Raw genomic sequence first — 24846 nt, 5'->3', positions numbered from 1 at the left:
AAACATAAGGCAAGGTTTTTTGCCAGTGGTTTTTCACAGGTCGAGGGGATTGACTACGATGAGAATTTTTCTCCTGTAGCAAGGTACTCATCTATCAGATCGATGTTGGCACTATTAGCTCAGATGAGTTGGAAGATCCATCAGATGGATGTGAAGATTACATTCCTCAATGGGAAGATTGACGAAGAGGTGTACATAGAGCAACCGGAAGGTTTTGAGACCTTCGATCATGAGTCACATGTGTGCTGACTCAAGAGAGCTTTGTACGCGTTGAAGCAAGCACCTCGTGCTTGGTACACTAGGATCGACAACTATTTCACCAGGTTGGGCTTCACAAAGAGTGAAGCGGATGCAAACCTTTACCACATCATGGTAGAAGGTAAGCCACTGATCTTTGTTCTTTATGTTGATGATCTTATATTGACAGGTGATGATAAGTTGATCAAGTCTTGAAAGGAGGACCTTACAAGAGAGTTCGAGATGAAAGACATGGGTCTCATGCACTACTTTCTAGGCATGGAAGTGTGGCAGAAGGATGGGGAAGTGTTTGTGTCTCAAGGCAAGTATTCCAATGAGATACTCAGGTGATTCCACATGGAAAAGTGCAAGCCCGTGCAGACTCCTCTAGCTGGTAACTAGAGGAAGGAGGATGCTACTTCAAGTGAGGTAGTAGCTGCTACTATTTATCGACAACTTGTGGGTTCATTGATGTATCTAGTGAACACACAACCAGATTTGTGCTTTGTGGTGAACCAACTGAGTCAAGCTATGGTTCAGCATACCAAGCTGTTTTGGAAGGCAACGAAGCATGTGCTGAGATACCTCAGAGGCACATCTCAGTATGGATTGTGGTACAAACGGACAGAGGGAGTGAAGCTTCAGGGCTTCACAGATGCAGATTGGGCAAGGAGTCCATCAGATCGGAAGAGCACTTCAAGAGGAATTTTCAATCTTGGTTCAGCTGTAGTTTCTTGGTACAACAGGAAATAAAGGTTAGTTGCACTTAGCTCAGCAGAGGCTGAATACATGGCTGCCAGTCAGGCAGCATGTGAGGCCATTTGGATGTGGAAAATTCTAGTTGGATTGTTTGGTCAGAGGATGGATCCAGATGTGATCTATTGCGATAATCAGATTTGTATCAAACTCTCTGAGAATCCATTATTTCATGACAGGTCCAAGCACATCAATATCCAATATCATCATCTTCGAGACTGTGTGGTGAAGAGGATCATGTTGTTGCTGTATGTTTCGACCGAGGAACATGATACAAATATTTTGACTAAGGCATTGTCAAAATGCAAGTTCAAGTTCCACAACGATAGGATTAGGGTGACAGATAGTTCCTTTCTTGTTGAGAGGGAGTGTTTAAAATAGCAACAAGAAAAGATAAATATAGAAGTGCTAAAAATAGCATTTCAGTATACATTCCAATTTTAGTTAGTGCCTCAACTAAAATTGAGAATTAAAATTCGAATTTGATCTTAGCAGCTGTTTGAAAAATAAATAATTAATTAATTCATCTTGAGTTAATTAGTTGGATAAAATCAAACATGAAGTCTATGTGAAGACATGCAACAGTTTTCCCTTTGATTGAGGAAGTTATCCTTTGATTAAGGAGATCAAGATGAGTTGTACTTTGAGTTGTAATTAGTTAGTTCAGTTAACTGAGTTAAGTCCAGTTAGATTAGTTCCAACAGTTTGTGGAACTAAATGTGAGTTTAGTTAGTTAATGCATGCATGCATGTAACTACTGCACTTCAAATAACTGAATATTCTCTCATAAATAACTCATGCATGTCAGTTCATTTAGAGACCCAGTTGAGATCAGATGATGGGACCATGTGCTCTCAGTTGCAGGAATATTCCATTGAGGATATCTCTTGCATGCAAAAGGAATTCATTCCTTGGAGATTGCGCAGTTACTTCTGAGTTTGGTGAGTTGTGTTAGAGGTCAATTCACACAGGTGGTAGCCAGAGGACCCGGGAGAAACTACGCAAGGAAATAGGAGGCTTAGAGGATTGGAGGAAGGCATATGTTGTGTCTATTCAGTCCATGAGAAGCATTGGGGCATTGTACTGAGAGTTGGATAGCTTGTGAGCTAAAGCTTTGTGTAATCTGGACATATTTCCACTTGTATGATAATATAGAGATCAGGGTTTTTTTAGCTGAGGCTTTCCCCAAAGTATTCTTCTGTGTTCATGTGTGATTGATTTCTCATTCTTTGTTATATGTGTTCTATTTGATCTTGCTCAAAATCGATTAAGCTTCTGCAAGTTTGTTTGTAGAAGTAGATCAAGTATTTTTCTTTAGTATATTGCATTATCAGGTGATCTACAGTGGGAAATTCTACAGAATCAATTATGTCAAATTGGAGGGTAGATTTTAGTAAAAACATCTTAATCACCTTAAATGAAACCACAACAATACAACAATTCTAACTCTAGTTTTGAATTGCTCACTTACTACTCTCAGCCAAGGGAAGGACAACTCTTGCAAGGATGTTTGATGTATTCTCTCATCTCATCTAAGGCCTGCTAATGCATACAATCAAAGTTATCGGTCTTAAAATAATTAATGCAGTGAAGAACCTTGAGGTTTTAGCCCTAAATCTTAATATGTACTGCATAATTAATGTCGTTAGGGCAGCATAGCGTTGTAAGATACAAGTTCCCAAGGTCGGGTAAAGGTTCTTGACCAACAACAAAAAATGCAACAAGGATAACACTGAAGTAGGAAGCTATGAAGCTTCTACGCATATATACATTATGTATTCATCAAATCAACTATAGAAACAAAACATACAAAAATACATAAATCCACCCAACAGATCCATACAAATTCCCATCATGAAAAGATCCATAAAAACAGTTTACCTTTAAGGGCTACATGGATTCAATACCATCATTTCCTACAACTAATTATATATCTAAATCTAACATCAAACTAATATGGATTTAGGCTAGTTTAATCTCCCCCTTAAATAGGTTATATTCCACATGACTACCATGGGTCATTTTTATTTTTATAGGGTTATTTTTATTTTATTTTCAAGTTAAATTTCTTACATTACATTATATTACATTAAGTTACACATCTCTACCATATTTTAATTTTAGTTTTAATTTTATTTTGATCGAGTTAAAATATTTATATTACATTATGTTACGTTACACATCTATAGCATACTTGAGTGGAGGGCACCCATAGGTGCAATATTTTTTTTAGCAATTTTATTAAAAAAATAAAAATGATTATATTATATATTAAAATATTATATTCAAAATCTAGAGTCCAAAAACTACCAACTCTAAATTAACTATTTTACTTTAATTATTATTTTATTTTATTTATTTTAATTTTATGTAATTTGACCAAGTCAAAATGTTAAACAAAAGAGGATAGGACAACATAAGACATTACAACATCTCTACCATACTAGGATGGAGAGTGTCTCTCAGTGCAATAATGACACAACAAGATACTCTCAAATTGAAATATTCTCACAAGAAAGGATTCATATTGATAATCATCATCATAAATAACATTGTCAAAAATAGCAAGGCCTTGACTAATAAGCTCTATCTCTCCACTAGATCATAGCAAAATGTTGGGAGACACACATTTTGACACCACCACCTTATAGGCACATACCCCATCCAAATGTTCACAAGGTATGTCCTTACATGACTATTATTATCTTGGATACCCATCCTTAAAGAATATTAGTCCTTGGGACTATTCTTATCTTGGATACAAATCCTCAAAGAATATCGATCCCAGATGCTTATCTTATCCACCATTCTCCTTACCTGTGCCTTCACTAGGCTTACAATTGTTAGTCCTGGCCATAGTGCATGACACATGGAGAATAAAGTGTCCACCCTCACTTCCTCTCAATTAGGGAGGATATCTTCACTCCCTCTCAGACAGGGAGGAATAACCACAAGCCTAATCTTACCTAAAAAATACTCATCAATGTATCGACAACATGTTCTTCCATAGAGATCTGTCGTAGCTTCTTGGCTCCTATCCACATCACACAATAATGAGCTTTGACCTTCCTGTTTTTTTTTCAATCTTCACGTAGCTTCAACATTTTATCAAGTAGTTCATCAAACATCTTATGGAGCCAAAATTGTTCACAACTGATTGCACAAGCCTTTGTCTTCTTCCCTCGTAACATAACTCCACTTTCACGCTTTCATCAGTAGTATCTCTGTCAGCATCAGTACTGTCAATCAATGTGTTCCTGGATCGAACCAATCAACTACTAGTACAAATTCTTGCTAAAGGATCTTGCCATATATTTGGCATCTGTATGTTTGATCCCAAGCTTCTTTGCCAAACTAGTAGTGTTGTATTTATCCAAGATCTTACAGCTCCCTCTAAAATGAACTTCTTCCCTTTTACCATCGATTTCTTTGATGCATAAATCAAATTGCTTTCTTCTTGTCTACGTGGTTTGCTATGTTCTTTCAATTATTCCATCTTTTAGTTAAGCTTAGATAGATCTTGTCTTGACCCGTAACCTTTTTCAGAAGACTATGTAAGAACAAAAAGTAAAGTGCATAGAAAAAATAACATAAATAATAATTACAAAAAATGGGTGTAGAATACTTATCTCTTTGAGGAAAGTCAAATCTCTCTTAATCTTGGACCTTTTTCATCAACCTTGTCCTCACATCATAATGTCATTCCTATCATTCTCAAGAGCTAGGTTTTTCCTTTTACAAAGAAAACAATTACTTAGGGTTTATGTTCCTAGGGTTTCCTAACTCATACTTTTGCTAGGGTTTACAAACCCTAGTTTCTTCAAAGTCTACAAGATCTTCCATTTTGGAAATGCAAATTATATAAACATGTTATTGATTTAGTTACAAAACCATAGAGACATTATTGATAAGCCTCCTATACCAAAGATTTCATTCCTTGACCATAACACCTAGTCTACATATGCAAAGACATACTATAAATGTTAACATGTCAATGATCTTTACATAGGCCTTTTTATGATGCATCGATATCTTACAAGAGATTGGTATCTTAGCATTACATGTACTTTAATTGACATTCATTGCTAATGAACAAAGTTTCATATGCACTTATTTTTTTTAATATTACTTATCCATCCTTGCAGAGTTCTGATCATTTGACCTTCTCTTTAGTTGACATGTGTCCTTCTTTTCCAATAGAGATACTATAGATTAGAGTTCGGTGAATTGGTTTTGTTGATATAATCTATGACTGATTTATGTATTGGTATCATAGGGATAAGCTTCATATGTCATGTCACAGTTCTTCCATAGAGCTTCCAACATCTCAATCTAGGATACGAACCAAGGAAATTCCTTTGGGATGCTTTCTTTGTCTTAAGTTCTTTCAATCTTCATATATGGGTTGGCTTCTCTTATGTATAGGAGAGTGGCATAGAAACTTCACATACTAGTGCCACTAAAATGAGCTTCATGTGCCTTCAAATGTCTAATCATAGTTCTGTCATAGAGTTTGCAAAATCACATGGTCCTTTATGTACCATCTTCCTTTAAAACAAGATACGTTACACCTTCAGTCTTCGAACTAGAATGATGACTATAGAGACTTCCCTGAACTGCTTTCGATGTTCTCCAACTCTAGAGGAGGATATAATCTCTCCACCAATCTTCAGTCCTCTAACTCTAGAGGAGGATATAGTCTCTCCACCAATCTTCAGTCACTTATCGACTTTGATGATGTGATTAGTCCTTTTTCTATGTAAATGAGGTGAGTCTTTTTGTCACAAAGATGATGTGATTAGTCCTTTTTCTATGTAAATGAGGTGAGTCTTTTTGTCACAAAGATGATGTGAATAGTCCTTTTTCTATGTAAAGGAGGTGAGTCTTTTTGTCGCAAAGATATCTTTTCTTCATGGAGTTCACACGGTTACGATTTCTACAGAGATGTTTTATATAGTCTTGGTCCCTTCCACTATATATCACTGACTTTTCGGTCTAGCAAGATAATCCTTCAGGTTCTCTTAAGCAAATTCACTCTAATCTAGTCTTGAATCACTACCATGGATAAAATGTTGGCATTTTGGCACAGGTGCGGCGCTACGGTACAGGTGTTGTCCTTGATGGCAACTCTCCTTATGACAGATCTCAGTCCAGACTACAAGAATGAAGAGAATTTTCATATACGCAGGTTCATTAAGCCCAAGTTGCGTATACACACTGGTACGCTATACACTAAGTCGCGGATACGCAGGATCGCTATATACGAAGTCGCGTATACACGCAGTTTCATGAACAGAAAAGGGCGTACATGTCGAGAAGCTTCCTTTTGGTCCGTGGTAGTTAGTCCTCGGTACTTGAGCCTATGTTTTTGACCAAGGTATCTCGACAGGCGTGTTGATCCCTAGTTTTGAAGTTGTTGGTATTGGATTACTATGGTTTTGGCCCGTGGTATTGAGCAAGGCCTAAGACTATAAAAGGAGAAGAAGATCATTAGGCAAGTGTATTGAAAAAGTCTTGAATATCTGATAAAGAAAGAGATCTAGTATGCAGGTTCTGGGTTGCTTGATCTAAGCTAAGGAGAGATCACACCGGGTGATGGAAGACTAGATCTAAGGATAGATCGGGATCAAATGGCTTGAAATGAACTATTGGTATATGGTTGATTATGAGTAATTTTAGATCTAAATACTGACGCAATGTTATGTTCTGGGTATGACTGATGTCTGGTACAGCTGCAAGTTATGAGAAATTATTTTTAGATCTGTACGCAGGTTGTTTTTGGTAAAAACGTGTGTATACGCGAGTTGGTCTCATTGAAGTAGCGTATATCTTTTGAAGTTTATTTTTTGGGGTTGCAGTTCGGTCTGACTGTTATTGCAGAGTTCTGTAGTCTGCTCTGTGTTCTGGTGACTGGGTGTTGACAGGGTTTCAGTGGTTCAGCGATTCAAGATTGATGATGCTAGTATTGGTTGATTTGTGCTTCAATGATCTGTTATGAAAGTTGAATGAATTGTGGTCTTCAAATTGTAATGTTGTGCTTCAGGAATATCCAGTCTGAAAATGTATGAAAAGTGGTACCTGAAGGAAAGAAGATTGTAGGCCACCACCTACGTACTAGAGCAAAGGGGGTTGGAGCTCCCTTCCAGGAGAGTTTGGTAAACGAGAGAAGGTTGTAGCCTTCTGCAGGTTGTAGCCTGCGTACTGGTATAAGGCTGCACTAGTACAAAAGATTGTAAACTGAAGTTTCATATTAAAGAAAGATAGAGATGACTTGCAGCAGGTGGTTTTCACCCACATTGGGTTTCCACCTTATATCATGGTGTTCATGTGTGTGGCTTTTGTGTGATGATCTGTTCTGTTATACTGCATCTGTTTACTATTAATATGGTTAGTAATGCTCTGGTGTATTTACTGAAGATAAGCTAACTGAATCATAATTTTTCTGGTTATACGCTGGTTGCTTTAGACACAGCAGCGTGTACACGCTGGTTCACTTAACTGAAGTAGTGTATATGTTTCTGAGTATGAAAAAGTTTTATTGATCTGATAATACTGATTCACCCCCCCTCTCAGTATTATTTCCGACATAAAAACCGTAGTGCTTGGATCAAACCTCAAGACTTCGCATTCATAAATGTATACCTCTAAGGCTAGGATCACATAGTGATGAATTTAAACTATCCCGCTAAGGCTAGGATCACATAGTCAGATCAAAATGTAAATATTTTTCAGAGTTATAAGACTTGGATAAGGAAGTAACTTCGAACCCTTGCATATAGGTTATGTCATAGAGTAATGTTCTCAAAACAATATAACTTAGAGTTCTCATGGAAAAGTATATATGAATGAAACAAATTTCACATAGTACTTCATTCAGGATGCCACATAGAAAATGTCACATTGTCACAGAGGATTTCGTATACCATAGTGCCATAGAAGGTTTGGATGTTACCACAAAAAATTTGGATTTGTCATAGGTTCATATTTTTCTCGTCTTTTTTCATTGTAAACACTTGAGAATTTTGATGTAGATTTGTATATAAAATCTTCTCCCAAAATTAATTGCTTCAAAAAATTTGGATACCAGCTCCCTGAATTAGTTTAGTCCTTAGCTCAACACCTTTATTGTCTTGGTCTCAAAGAATTTAGATTACATAGACTTTCTAAGGTTCCATACATAAAGTGCTTTGTGTCATAGGTCTGCAAAACTTTATAGAAGATAGATTCTACAGGTAACTCGTTGGAATGCCATGCCACTAACAAGAAGCTCAGATCCATCAAATCTGATCTTATCATGGTTTCATGAAGGCTCCTTAGAGATGGTCTCAAATTATGGATATGATTCTAAATTGCCTTTGAAATGTTGTCTTAGTATATAAAATGCTATACGAACTATCTCAGGGATATTAGTTAATCTGCTTTTGGAATGGTATGTGAGCTCTCCTTTTTTTTTTTTTTTTTCCTAAGGGATAACTCAGACCATTATTACATTTATTCACAGGTTCAAATCTTCTTGCACAGTTAATGTGATACAAGGCCTTTTGATATGCTTCTAGCCTTCGATCTCTCATAAACTTCTTCAAGATTGCTTCTACACCTTTGCTTTGATAGATGGAGAGATAGTTGTTGTAATAGAGTCTTCAAGATGCCAACAAGATGTGATCTTCAAACTGCCTTTCTTTCACCTTAACTTTAATACTATGTTGAGAAATCAAGATGCTATTAGATTAGGGTTTATTTCTCTTAACTTGATAATTACTTGTGAATTTTTGTTGGCTTCTTATTAAATTTATATTCCCTTGTCAAGCAATTACCAAAAACGTACAAAATATGAATATCATAAAGAAACAAAGGACAAGAGATTAGGCTCCAAGCCAGGGAAAAACCCAACAAGGGGGAAAACCCAAGAAATACTCTTCTTATAGAATCAGATCAAAGTGAGATATGTAAGACCCAAGACCAAGACTACTACGAAGACTGAAGTCAACCCTTCTCCAAGTCCCCTCCAACAAATTAAAGTCAACAAAAGTCAATGTTGGTCAACTATCTGTATTCTAGTCATTCCCTAAAATTTTAACCCTTGAAATTTTGGCCTTGTAACAACCTCAGAAAACCATAGAGAAAATGTGCATGTGTGAAATGAAATAAGGCAAAGATCAATTTTCCTTCTCTCTCCTTTGACCTCCTTCTCTCTCCTTTAATTTCACATAGAAACCGATGTGAATGAATTGGTAATGAATGAGGTTGAACTTGTCTTATTTATACATGTCCAGGAGAGTCGAATAGTTTCCCCTAGGGCCAACTTGTCCAAGGAGGGTGACTTGGTTTGTGGAGGACATGTTGACTCTTTGACTCAAGATAAATTATTTTTTCTTTTTCTTAAAAGAAATCCAAATGTGACTTTGACTAATAATAAATTTTCTTTTTGACTCAATTGACCCTATAAGCATGAAGAAAATTCTTTGACTAGAAAAATAATAATAATGAATATAATAAATATATCAATAATACATTTGAATTACATTATGAAGACCGACACTAGTTACATTTATAACAAATACAAGGAGTTTTATTTGAATTACATTCCTTGGGAAATCTTTGAATACAAAAATATTTGAGAGAAGAAGCTTAATTTCAAATAAAATACTAAAAAAATTATTAACCTTTTTCCTTTAAATTTATAAAAAAAATTATCCATATTCTTATCCCTAAATCTACAATGAAACATAAAATAGACATAAAATGGTATTATGAAATCCTCTCGCATCAACTTAACTTACTAGTGTTAAATAATTAATCCAAGACATAAGCTTGTGACAAGTTGGAAACATCCCATAGAAGGGTGACATAGATTCAATTTTGATAGAATCCTAAGAAAAAACATGGATTAGCAGGAGCAAGGATATTCTTAGAACACATGACACTAAGATAAAATGATATTGGGAAGATTCTTCAACATTACCTCTAAAATTCAAGCTAAAGGAATGGCTATCAACTAATGTATCAATAGTGTTAGAGCCTAGATTGACCTCAGGCTAAAGGGAGGCAATCCTAGGATAACCACAAACCAAGCTTAACCTGGTAGCTAGCCTCACCAGGTCGGGAGAGGGCTCTCTCCTTGTCAATCTCAGTGGAGATGACTGAATAAAATATGCATTTTAGGCTAGGTATAGTAGCTCTAGGCTTTTTGGTTGATTTTTATGGTTGGTTGCTGGATCAAATGGAGCAAGCAGCTTTGGGTCTGGGAAATCAAGTCAGAATTGCAGGGTGTTCTGTGGGGTGAGGTAGGTAGGTGTTTTGGCACTTGGAATTGAGTGTGATGGTAAGTATAAGACTAGTGAGGGGCTGAGGAGGGCATGCAAAGGTCATGAATCCTCTTCAAATAGCAGAAAACATTAAAAACTAAATGTATTCCCAATGCAAAGCACTGAGATCAATGTATTCCACCTATATATCTTGATTCATTTAGTTAAGTAGAAAGAAATATATGCTGGCACATATAACACATGAGAGAAACTAATAACAAAAAGGAGAAACAATGCCAAGACACATTACCACAAGAATCCCACAAAAATAGCTGCAAACCCTGGTTTATTTCCTTGCCAAACTGCTGTAGTGATGTACAATGAAGCTCAAAGCATCCACAAGAGTCCAACCTTTACAAATGACTAAGAAAGTACATAATATAGGAACCAAACCACCTGTGCTAGCCATCAGGGGTCGAATCCATGAGAAGATGGGTGGTTTCAACCATATCTAAACTAAGAACAAGAATATAGGCAGTGGAAACAACTTGCCTCTAAAACCAAGGAAACTGATTCATTTACCCCCAAACCACCTCAAATTGATGAATCTACCCTCGAGAGTAATTTTTCAATTACATTTAGATACCATAGCATCATTTAAATTCATAGATTTACCTAAAAAGAGCCCAAAATTCAAATTACAAAAAAATCTAGGCGAAATTTTGATTTTGGAGCCAAACTGGCAATTTTCATCCAATGCGCAGTGATCTTTCCAAGCCAGTTTTGGGGACCTTCCTGGTGTCCAAATTGGGTGCAGGATAGCTCGTTGGAAAGCTTGTTGAGCCTACTTTTTTGAACAACTTCGATTTCTAGATTTGGATGTCATTTGCCCCCTCAAAAATGGTATCTCCCAAGACTGCTTTTTGTGTGTCAAAAAAGTGGCAGAGAGGTCATTTTTTGATGGTTTTTTGGCCTTTAGGTGACCAAGATTTGCTCCAAAATTGATGAAAATTTCTGGGTTTTGTTGTTTTTTCATGCTGAATCCAAAATTCAAACCATTATCTCCAAGGATGCTCCAGTCAAAAGCGCAACGACAGTGGCGCTGTGCACCTATTGGGTTTTCACGTATTTCCAATTTCAAAATTTGAAAATTGCAAAATTTTCTCAAAATTGCCCCAAATTTGGTACAAGGAACCCTCAAGAACTACTATGATGAGCTAATGCAGCGTCAGCTAGGATTTTCAACTTGTTTTGCTCCTTTTTTCTTCTCAAAGCCTTCCTTAATCTTGCCTTAAGCTTCCTCATCCTTATATTACACATTTTGTTCCAGGTCATATAGTGATAGGCCATGTGATGAAGCATTTCATTTTCTTCATTTCCCTTCTCAAGAAACTTCTCCAAGTGTATGTTAACCTTCTCAAGACAAATCTCCCTAGGATTCTCAATTTCCTTTACCTTTTGTCTTCTAGCCTTGCCTCTTCGCTGCCTAGTCTCTTGGCCTTTTTCAATTGTTTGTGAACACTTGTGGTGAATGATAAGATAGGGTGGATAGATGAAATATGATTATGAAGAGATTTTAGGATGAGTAGGTGAGAGTGAATGGGAGTGTGAATGGGATTTAGGGAGTGAAGGGTTTGGGGATTTAGGGAATAAGGGGAGTGAGTAGGGTTTTGGTATGTTTATGTATAGGGTTTGGGAGTTTATGTGTGGGAATGAGGTGTATGTAGGATAGGGTTTATATGGGGGGTAGGGTTTTAATTTGTAGTGTATGGAAGTTTAGGAATAGTAGCAAAGATGAATGAATGATCTTGATAAACAGTGAAACCACAGTGAATAAATAGACTTTAAAAACTATGGTGAACAGTGAAAACTAGGGTTTTGATCTCATGGATGAAAGACCAACAAGACAAGAGCACTCTTCAACAAGGAGGATCAATGCATTTACTTGTAAAGAAGGTGAACTTGGTGATTTGAGGTGAGTTTGAGCGAGTTAGTAGTGTTTTGGGAGTGTTTAACAAGTGTGCAGCGCCCTTAAACAAGTGTGAAACGCCAATTGTATGTGCAACGCCTTTATTAATTTACACTGCAAGAAAGCATCCAATGTGCAGCACCAAATGAATGCGCAATGTCAGGCAATAGGTGCACAATGCCTGCGTTTTTCTCCAGTAACACCTCAACTTGCTTCTTTTGTCCAATGACACCTCAAAATCGCCTTTTGGATTCTCCTTAGCACTTTGAACTTCATAATGAGGTGATATGAGAGATGAAAAGCATTTATACCTTTCCAAGCCTTTTGATTTTTCATTTAACATAACCCACTTTCTAATTTTTATTTGCTCCCCTGAAATACTATGTTTTAGTTGATTTTTGACTTTTGGCTTTTGACAGGTGGACTGACGCTAATCTCTTTGACTTTTTGTAGTGGCAGGTGCTTGGCAATATCACCGGGTGACCAGGAGCAGCATGGAACCATTTATTACATATGAGAATGATAAAATTACATCAAATTTAAATATGAAATACAAATGTTCTGTTTTCACCTCAAAACTATTTTTGAGGTGAGCCCTTCATTAAGCTTACAAATTAACACATTTTGACTTTTCTGATCATTATTAACCTCCTCATGTCTTTGCTGACCATTATTAGCAATAATCACTGAAATTTGACCATGGAGGAAACCCTAGACCTAATGAAACTAAAACCCTAAGACCTAAGACCTATTTAAACATGAACCATTGACCTGAAAAGTATGAACAGAGGTTAGCGGATATATGTCATGAGGGAAAAAACTGAATTGAACCCTTCCATCAGTTGATCCATGAACTAATGGAATGAAACTCATCAGAATGGGACATCTAGTATGAAATGCAAAAGAGTAATTTTGATCATTGATGGCAATGTGAAGACACTGACACTAACAAATAGCACTAGACCATCAGGTTTAAAAAAATAATCATTGAAGAGAACTCAATTTTTTTTTAAAGATTAAATTGATGTTATTAAGGATTTTTTTTGAAATTTTAAAATAATGTGGACAATAGAGGAAAATGAGATTTGGCCATTATTTTTGTTCTCTACACTTAAAGTTTCATGTATTTAGGCTGACCAACCCATTGCATGGAGATCCACGTGTCTTTTGTGATCAAGGAGTTCTCTTCTTTTTTCAAGGATGTTCTCAACAATTTCCAAGCTAACATAAGTCATGATTTCACTAAAATGACTAATGAAAAGATCCTTACATCCTCTACCAAGGTGTTCATAAGCAAGGAGATTGTTCGATCACAATAGTGAGCCTTTGACTATAAGAAAAAGTGGGAGGATGTTTAAATGAGTCCTATGGATTTCTAAGCTATGTGGTCACCTTAGGATGTGTTAGAGATAGAATGAAATAAATGACATAAGATAATTTGTAAATCTTTAGGCATGCGTCCTTCAAAAGAAATGCTAAAATGGTGGATCAAAACCCATTGGAGTCTCAAATGACCTATTGGCATTAGACTAGGTGTAAAAGGTTTTTTTCACTACTATTTTCTCTTATATAGAAGATAACAAGGCCATTTTAAACTATATCTATACATTTTCAACTCTAATTGAATGTACAAGCCATCAAGCCATACTAGGTAGAGAGAGATTTTATCCATAAAGACTTTATCCATATAAGACTTATATAAAGAAGACTTCTTGAAAGCCCTTATTTTAGACTCTATTTCTTGTATTTGGTTTTTTGGACAAAGAATTTTTGACATGTATTGGAAAGACATTGATGTCGTATGTCAAATATACAGAGGCTGCCAAGCTAGGTAAGTACACTTTTCGTGCTTGCATTTTTGTTTAAATTAATTCCTCTAAATTCCTAATAGCTACTATAACAATCTCCTTTAAAGACAATGAATAGCTTAAAATCATAGATTATAAATACATTTTGTTTTTGATGCCACAAATTCCATGAGCATGAAAACTTATTTTGGGACCCTTCAAACAAAAATCCCAAATCAAGTTTGAATTTGAGGGCAAAGATGTAGAAAAAAATAGGTGTTTGATCATAGCCAGTTAGAACTTCAAGCAAAAAAAAGTATTACTTGGAAAATATTTAACGAGTTACTATGCGTTAATCCCCATACAAAGCCTCATATTAATCTCTAGATAGTGAGTTATATTTGTCCAAGGCTTCTTATTTCAACTTAAGGTGGATGAAGATCTGTTGACTTCTTTTTTATTTTTTAATTGATGGCCTAGATTGATTCTCAAGGGAATATGATCTGGATTTAAACAGGAATGCAACAAATTATAGATATAACCATAAACACCGAGATGCAACAAAAATAACACTTCATTTCATTAATAGAAAAATATCAAAGTATGCTTACAAACAGAATGGAAATATGACTAGCTTAGGCAATGGTAGCTTATCTCTGAGAATAGATGTGGTGGCTACATGCCTTTGAACTGAGTTACAATGAGGCTGAAGGGCCTTTTTATTATTGAACAATAAGAGAAAACCCTAAGCAACCAAAACCCTAACCCGAGGAGATGTAACACCAAGAGTTTATGGGCCCCGTTGGGGTTAGTTGGGCAGCCAAATTTCTTGGGGTCGTAACTTGGCCATATTATCTCTGTTTGATGCGTACGATACCTCGTTCAAAATATCTCTCCAAGGACTATAACTATCAAAGTGATTGCAATTGCAATCATTATTTTTCCCAAAAAACATCGTTTAGGGCCTCAAAATGGGTCCAGAAGTTCAGAACCCGAAAAACTTCCAAAAATAGTAAATTGTGCTATAATTAAGGAAACATATGAAACCGTCTAGGGGGTCTAGGTGGAATAGGTGGGTGGCCACCAATATCCACCTGGATCATTCCTCCCCCCTTAGGAAGCAATGATCCCCATTGCGTGCAGAGCCTCCATGAGATGAGGAAATTTCTGTTGAACCTGGTCCCTGGTGAGATGTTCTACAATCTTTGATGTGTCTAATAATGGTGGGAAGCATGGTCAAGGGAGGTCCATATTGAACAATCGGTGCAAGCCAAGGAATTGAGGAATGTTGTGCTCTAAAGCATTGTTTCCCATAACCTTGGTAATGGTGTAAGGACCAGATTGGAGTGGTCTGAGTTTCCAATGGGCTCTTGTAAGGCATCCTTTCTGCAAATGTAACCAAACTTTGTCGCCCACTTGAAACTTGTGTGGCACCCGATGTTGATCATGTCGTTTCTTGTACTTGGCATTTTCCACAATGGAGCGGCGATATATTGGTCATTGGGTAGAGGTGCTCCAGGAGTCAGATCGAATGAATGCTTGACTTGACAGTGCAACGGTACCCTTGTGGGTGAGGAGAAGATGTCACTGTATTCTTTCATGACTGTATCCACCTACTTCTGCTGCATGGAGGAACCCTTCTCGGGGGCCATGGATGTGGCTACAATCTTCCCCTTACTTTGAGAGTGAACCAGAAAGAAAATAAATTTCCTAGTATGGGAGATGATCTTACTGTATTTCTTGGTAGAGATCAAAGAGGTGGTGGTAGGTGGGGCTACCTATGGTATCTTGAATAACGTATCACCCAAAGAAATAATCACAGAGTGAGGCATAGACTCATATACATCATTTTGTTTCCACAAGTATGATTGTCCTAATAATACATCACAAACGTCGAGAGGAGAAACATCACGCAATGCCTCATCTGTGAAGGGCTTGATGTTGTAGGGAAGGCGACATTGCTGGCTGACTTGGAGATATCGTCCTTGGTGAAGCCACCAGATGTTGTACAACTGCAGATGTGGTATAGTCAGTAGGCCCAGCCACTTCACGACCTCTACTGAAATGAGGTTATTTTGGCTACCACTGTCGACAATGAATTGCAGCGGCGAACCCTTCACCCACATTTGTGATTGGAAAAGACACTCCCTCTCCTCTGGATCATCAAGCTCATTCTTATGGAGCTTGGCAGTGGCAACAATGGTGTTGGGCTCCACATCAATAATCTGCTTCCCTTTATCATTCCTCTTTTTTGGTTCTGACTCATGGTCAAAACATGCATATGATTCTGAAGCCTTTAACTCAACCACCAATGACTGCTTGGTTCGACACTCACTTGTGTTGTGAGTAGGGCTCTTATGGAACTCACACCACTTTCCTGTGTCCTTATTTGAATTCGTGGTGGTGTTCTTTTCTTACATCTTCGATGGGTTGTCTTCGGTCACCCTGCCTTGGCTTTATCCTTTGTTCTTCAGATTCACAGATCCAAAGTCTAGCTTCTTTTGTTTAAACTTCTACTTGATCTTGATAGTGTATCAGTACGCCATACCAAGCGAGGAGATTTCCAAGAACTCCATCTCATCCTATATGTACCTGTGTAGGTATCTGTAATATTTGAGTACCAAATTCCATTATGAATCCTTGATACCCAAGTTTGTGCGAAGGGTATGAAAAATATTGGTAAACTCTAACACGTCTTGGTCCCTTCCTTGCCGTAGCATGGTCCACTTTATGTGTTTATCCTCATAGCTTCCGACAGGGTAGTACTAATCCTTGATGGCATCCCAGAATGAATTCCAAGTGGGTGCGGCTAAAGACAATGAGGTTGTACTTTCATCCTTCTGCTCGCAATAGGTTTCCCACTAGTCCTTGACGTGGGGAACGACTTTGAGAAGTGCAAACGTGATCTTTTCCCAGCTGGAAAAATCACGAACATAAAAATATCCTTCTAGAAAATTTAACCATTTATCTACAACATCCATATCTATCTGACCCTCAAATATGGGAATGTCAAAATTAACTTGTACCTTAAAGGGTGTCGCGTGAGTAGCTGTTGGAAGTAGATGTGTCGCCCCTGAGTAGCCGCTGAAGGTTCTGGGAAAAGTTTTCCATAATCATGTTCCTTTGTCGCTTGAGGGATTCTTCGAGCAATATTTTGATAGGATCTCCTACCCCCTCGTCTTTATTTTCATCCACCATGGGAGGCCGTCGAGATTTGTGAGGCTGGTTTTGCAAAGGTTCAACTAGATCGAGCCCTAACTCCTTATATCACAACCTTGTTGGGGACATGCAAATAAAAACAGAGAAAGAGTAGACCACTCTGATACCACTGATCTAGATTTAAATAGAATGCAACAAATTATAGATATAACCATAAACACTGAGATGCAACAGAAATAACACTTCATTTCATTAATAGAAACATATTGAAGTATGCTTACAAACAAAATGGAAATAAGACTAGCTCGGGCGATGGTAGCTTATCTCTGAGAAGTGATGTGGTGGCTACATTCCTCTAAACTGAGTTATAATGAGGCTCAAGGGCCTTTTTATTATTTAAGAATAAGAGAAAACCTTAAACAACCAAAACCCTAACCTGAGGAGATGTAACACCAAGAGTTTATGGGCCTCGTTGGAGTTAGTTGGGAAACCAACTTACCGGGATCGTAACTTGGTCATATTATCTCCATTTGACGCGTACGATATCTCGTTGGAAAGATATCTCTGAAGAATATTACTGTCAAAGCAATTGCAATTGCAATCATCATTTTGCCAAAAAAAACTTTGTTTAGGGCCTTAAAACGGCTCCAGAATTTCAGGACCCGAAAAACTGCCAAAAATAGTAAATTGTGCTACAATTAAGGAAACAGATGAAACTGACTTGGGGGTTTAGGTGGAATAGGTGGGTGGCCACCAATATCCACCTGGATCAGAATATGCTCAGCATATGCTTAGTCTTAATGCTTATCAATGACTGTAGTGCATTACAGAGTTTGTTAGGTTGCATTGAATTTTAATATATTTAAGAAATTAGATTTGTGCCACTTGGCTCCCTACTCACAAATTTCCTAGGGATTTGAGATTATTCCAATTCTAATAAGTTCGTATTCTAATTATATAGGGAAATTAATATATAACCAAATTTTGTTTAGAAAAATGGTCAATTTTACATTAAGATGTGTAATTCCTTTTTTTCTCAAATTCTATTAGATTTGTGCCACATGGCTCCTCACCCACCAGTTTCCTATGGATTTGAGATTATTCCAATTATAATAAGTTCATATTCTTATTAGATGGGGAAATGAATATATAAGAAAATTTTATTTCGCGAAATGGTCCATTTTACAATAAGATGTGTAATTCCTTTTTTTTCTCAAGTTAACGTTGACCCATAACCTTTTTATAGATGGTTAATCAGGTAAATGTGTACATGGATACTAGGAGATTGGTCACTAACAACTATAAGGAGTATCATGCTTCCTCTCTTAACCTCACTTAAGTGACAAGGTTGACACCTTAGCAAATGGATGAAAGAAGAGGAAGGGGATTGTGTTTAAATTGTGACAACAAGTAAAGTGAGCAGCATAAATGGGGTTAAAATAAACTATTCTAAATATATTGTGAAGATGAAGATGATCAAGTATTTGAGCCATCATAAAATCTAGAGCCAAAAGAGACTACTCCAATGATATCTTATCATGCATTTGCTAGCATTAGTACTCTACAAACCCTCAAGATAAAAGGACTTAACAATATGAAAAAGGGAATGTTGAGGTGTTTTATTCTTTGTAGGTAATCTTAGTCAATTGACTAGTTAAGCATGTCGACTAGAGATGAACTTCAATAGATTTAGTCAAGGACAATCAACTAGGGAAGGCAATCAACTGGGTGGTACAAATAGATTTGATGGGTTGGTTAGTTAATGTTCAAGTCGAAGACAAATTGATGGTCGATGATGATGTCAAGATCAATTACTTAGATTGAATTCAACATATCACAATAGTTAATCAATTGATGAAAGTTAATAATCGACTAAAAGCAGTCAAAATCATTGTGGTTGGGTACACACACATGGTCAACTTATACTAGTGATCTACTAATAGTTGAAGGATCAACTATAGTTAGAATTATGTCAAAAATGGTTAGGACTCCCAAAAATCCTGGGATCTTGGCCAATAGGATTCAACCATCTATAACTTATTCAAGAGCAACAAATTAGGGTTTTTTGTGCCTTTAAATACAACTGATGCAAGGTTGATGAAGAGTAATGAGAATTTCATAATTAGTTGAGATTGAGAAATCTAGGAGCATATTGGTTTTAGATGTGGACCAAGGTCGACATTCATTGTAACTTGGATAAGTAGTTGGTCAAGAATATAAGAGTCGTGAAGCTCAATAGTTGGTTGGTTTTCCCAGTTCAAGGTTTTCTGCGTAAAATATCTACGTACTATATGCATATTCCACCTGTAACTAATTAAGGAGCTACAAATTAGGGTTTTTTGTGCCCATAAATAGAGCATGATGTAAGGTTAATGAAGAGTAATGAGAATTTCATAATTGGTTGAGATCGAGCAATCTAGGAGCATATTGGTTTTAGGTGTGGACCAAGGTTAACATTCATTGTGATCTAGCTAAGTATATGGTCAAGAATATAAGAGTGGTGAAGCTCAAGGGTTAGATGGTTTTCCTTCAAGGTCTCCTGGGTAAAATCTCTACGTACTATTGAATATTTATGATGTGTCATTGTTAATATTTTGTTCTTTGAGTTCTCTCATGCACAATTAAGGTTTATGTTAAATTGAGCTTCTAGACTGGTTTATATGTTTGGTTGACTTTGCAATTGGACATAAAGACTGTTCAATATTATTAAATATCACTCAATACTTCCATAACTTTGTATCAAAACTATAAAATTTGGCACTTGACATTCAATATGTAATACTGTTAATTGATTTGAGTAGTTTCCATAACTTCATCAATTTCAAATTACCAAAACTTCTCAATTTATTTATATTTTTAACACCAAAATTTCAAATAACAATTCCAAATAAAAGTACCATAAAAAGTTCAAACAAATTTCATAATATTAATTTTCATTTTTATAAACATTATTCTCAACCATATAAATACATTATAGCATTAATTTTCAATTTGTAAATATTATTCTAGACATTATAAAATAAAAAATAACATTACTCTTCATTTTTACAAACATAATTATTTAAAATTATGATTTAACATCCTTCTTTAACATTATAAAATAAATTATAATGTTACATAATATACACCAAACAAATTTGATGAAAATAAGAAAAGGATTTAAAACCTTCAAATATGCTATAAAGGGAAATACGTAAAAGAACACACATCAACATTCATAAAACCAACCTATATTTATCTTAATTCTGGATCTACCAACACTGAGAGAGATCAAATCTCCTGAGATGCAAACCTCTTTACCATCCTATATTCATCTTAATTTTGGATCTACCAAGCACCAAGAGGGATCAAATCTCTTGAGAGATGCAAACCTCTTTTAGAGTGAAAAGAGATTTGATACCTTTGGGCGCTTGGTAGATCCAAAGTTAAGATGAATCTAGATTGGTTTAATTTGCCCCTTTAAATAAACTATATTCAACATGAATACCATGGGTTCTCATGGCATGATCAACACCGTGGAGTTATTTTTATTTTAATGTTTATTTTTATTATGTTTATTTTATGTATTTTGAGTCAAAATATTTATAGGACAAGACATTACAACATCTTTTCCATACTAGGTTGGAACAAAAATATATTTCCACAATAATTAAATAAAAATAACTATACTTCCACAACAATTAAATAAAAAATAGTTGACAAAGATACCATGACAACAATTAAACTAGTACAACCATGTTAAAAATATTAATGTTGCTGATATAACCAAGAAAACTATTGCAATAGGAAGAATGCCTTACTAATACACGCATTTACTTACAAAGATGCCATCTGTTCATAAGCTACTCCAAGGTTACAAAAATTTGGAATACCTTGGATGTCTCATTTGGGTTACAACTCCCGTTGTTGTCTGATATTCCAGAGTGTCTTGAATGGTGGAGTTCGTAGCATGGCACTAGGGGCTTCATTCCACCCATTGTTCTTTGGGAGATCTGGAGGTGGAGGAACAATATTATTTTCAATGAGTACCGTGAAAGCTGAGCAGTGGTGATGGAAAAAATTCAAAGCACAATCTCGGCTGAAATACATGCTGGTACATCCAATAAACTGCGCAAAAACCCCAAATCTGGCCGCAGATCTCCTTCCCTACGAGCTTTTTTGACGGAGCATCACAGTGTAGCAGTTGTGGATGTGGATTCATTATCCGATATTTGCTAGAGTTAACAGATCTGGTACACTAGGGGGCAGGAAAGGGCTCCAACACGAAGGCTGAGGCCATGGTATTATGGGGACTCCTCTAGTTCATACATTATCTGAATATTCCTACTATCCACATTTATGGGGACTCAAAGGTCATCATTGATTATGTCTGTGGGAATGCCAACATCAACAAATCCTCTCTTCAGTGTTGGCTACAACAGATCTCTACTCTCTGGAACCCTCTCCAATACTCCACCATACAGCAAGGACTTCAATGTAGAAGCGGACTGCCTCTCCAAAAAAGGCATCATGGAATATCTGGATGGACTCCACATAGAGATTAAGATGGATGAGACTTGGTTGGAGACCGAGATTATGCCTTTACCAAGATAACTACACCCGGACATACTCTTTTTTTATTGCGGAGTAACTACTCTGCATTACATCTTGCTCTTCATGTTTGTGAAAAAATACAGATGTATGCCTAACATATGCTACAATATGCTATGCTGATTTATCTAGATACAACAAACAACCTAGAATTAGCATAGAAAATCTTTTATGTATCCTGGTCTGGTTATAAGGTTCATTTTTATGCATGTTTGCTGATTAGCTTGGATATATAATTTTGATATGCTCCTATGAGATGCAGACTTTGAAACATATGTAATTTCTATACAAAATAAATATATCGCTTTTTTCATCTGAAAAAAAGAAGCAGCCAACTTCGTGTTTTTAGCACTATTTGCAACAGATCAGTTCTTAATCCTGCAGTGTTGTCAGCTATGCAAGGAATTCAGTCAAGGAACAGTAACATGAGCCAAGGTAAGATGATACAAGAATGCGAAGTAGACACTATTAGCTTGGCTTCCATGAGTATATTGGGATGTAATCAAGTTTTTCAGTATGGGTTAGTTTATTTTGAAGGAGGGATGCAGCTCCCTATCATAAACATGATATCATCTGTGTGTATAATGTGAATTATGGCATCCCACTTCCTGACATAATTTATGTTTTCGTATGTTAACTCATGCAGGCATTGTTGTACTCGTGTCATTTTTTAACCTGTTACTACTGTTCCTTTTTCAAAAACTTGGTACAAGTAAAGTTAGCTTCATGTTCTCACCCATAATGATTGCCTAGTTCGTGACCAACATCATGATAGGACAGTATAATATTGTGAAATATTATCCTGGAGCATTCAAGGCATTCAACCCATATTATATATACTGTTACTTTCATGAATATCACTAATAAGGATGGGTGATGCTTGGAGGTGTAGTCCTATGTATAACAGGTATTGATTGATGATATGTGTCTCATTTTATCATATAGTATACTTGGAACTGTTTTCTAACTCAATTGATAAATCCATACCAATGATTTTCTCAAACACAATTCATAACTTCATCCCAATTATTTATGCTAAAGCTATACAAATAGAAACACTAACATCAGTTCTTTGTTTTGACTGGATCCAGGTGTCGAGGCCATGTTTGCAGACTTGGGCCTTTTCAACAGGAAATCAATCCAGGTCCAAGCTATATGTCAAGGACAAAATTATTAGTATTTCATCATACCTGTGTGCTTCATCCTCCTTAAGTTTTAGTAACATAATGAGAAATTTGGGTTTTTTGTTGCAGCCTGCTTTCTGTGTGTTGGTTTACCCATCTCTACTTAACACATATACGAGACAAGCGGCTTATTTGATAAAAAACCTAGGGGACATAAGCTCTACATTTTACAAAGAAATACCACAGCCTGTGTATTGGTCAATGTTCATTGTTGCCACTTTAGCAGCCATTGTAGCCAGTAAAGCATTGATTACAACAACATTCTCAATCATAAAATAGTCCATGGCTCTTAGCTGCTTCCCTCGAGTGAAGATTGTGCATACCTCCCAAAATTACGAGGGTCAAATCTATTCACCTGAAGTTAACTATGTTCTCATGGTTATCTACATTGCAATTATCGTAGGATTCTGGGATGGAACACAAATTGGTAATGCACATGGTAAGAATATCCAAATTTATATCTGACAATAGAATTTGGTAGTTTTTATGGATTCTTTTGAGTTTCCAAGGATAATTTTAGGTATTTGGTGGTGCAGGGGTTGCAGTTGTTGGGGTTATGTTCATTACGATGTGCATAGTAACCTTGGTCATGCTTGTGGTTTCGAACATACATGTTTTGCTTATACTACCCTTCACTTTGTTTTTTTGCTATCTTTGAAGGCATTTATCTATCATCTGTATTGAATAAGTTTCCACAGGGAGGTTGGTGTCCCTTCCTAATTTTCTGACCATAATGTTCTCTTCGAACTATGGAAGGCAGAAAAAGTATAAATATTTAGCACAAAGAAAACTCAGCATAGAAGTTTTGAATGGATTGGTTATCCGAGTGAATTCACATGTACCAGGAACTTGTTTCTTCTGCAGTGACCTTATTTCTGGCTTACCACCGATTATTGAACATTATGAAAAGAATGTGGGGTCTCTGCATGAAGTTCTTGTCATTGTCATCATAAGAATGATTCCAGTCAAGACAATGCTTTTGTCGGAGAGATTTATGGTTGGAAAACTAGAGCCAAAGGGTGTATATAAATGTGTAGCCCAATATGGTTACAAAGATGCCCCAAACATTGAAGGATCTGAATTTATCAACCAGGTTGTTGAAAGCATAAAAGACTATCTCAAGCTCAGAGGAACTTATTCCTCCTCACATGACAGAAGTTATGCAAGCAGAAATACAGTGGCAGAAAGTAACTACTCTGTAGATGAGGAATTGCAGTAGCTTGAATTGGCAAAGAATACAAGGGTTGTGTATGTTCTAGGAAAAATCACATTGAAGACTAATAAGAGCACTGGTCCTTTTGAAGGATTACTGATTGACAAGCTCTACAGATTTCTCCAAAACAATTGCAGGTTTACTCTGTCTACCTACCATATACCACCTGCGCATTTACTTCAAGTCGGAATGGTGCAAGAAATTTGGAGTTCGTTCACACAAAACTATTAGAAGACAATGAAATCAGAAGCTTTTACTCATAATAAAGCTTTTAGGGCCGTAAAGTTCCTGATCACTGGAAAATAGGATATAATTTTGTACTATTGTTACTATTTTAATAGATTTAGAAGATTTCAAAATGCGAATTTCCGGTGAGATCAAAAGAAATGAGCATTGAGTTTTTTACCATCTCTGCAATAAATCATGCATCATTTAGAGTGAACTAGTACATACATGTTTTCTGACTCTGGTAGAATGGAAAAAAATGATAACAGTTCATTACTTTTTAGTTTCAATCCTTCTTTTACACTAAGGCTCTTATCTTTTGATGAAATGCACAGCCTGGTAAATTAAAATTTTCAAGAAATCCCAGGTAGAGTTTGTTAAGAGGGTATTTTAAATTCTAATAGTAACTCCTTTTTATCCTTTGTCCTCTGAAATTTGTACACTCTCGAGTTGTCTGGGGCTAAGTACCAGTTCATGTGTT

General features: G+C 36.3%; 1 pseudogene; it reads left to right on the top strand.

Moving 5' to 3' along the window:
* Positions 1 to 24371, top strand: part of LOC149144542 (potassium transporter 26-like) — a 53856-nt pseudogene extending 29485 nt beyond the window's left edge.
* The last annotated feature ends 475 nt before the right edge of the window (positions 24372 to 24846 follow it).

This window comes from Pinus tabuliformis, chromosome X (assembly GCF_031772625.1).
Source record: "Pinus tabuliformis cultivar Carrire ecotype Pingquan chromosome X, CPIR1, whole genome shotgun sequence".
NCBI lineage: Eukaryota > Viridiplantae > Streptophyta > Pinopsida > Pinales > Pinaceae > Pinus > Pinus tabuliformis.
Note: the sequence above shows the minus strand (reverse complement) of the source record. Positions and strands in the feature narration are given on the sequence as shown.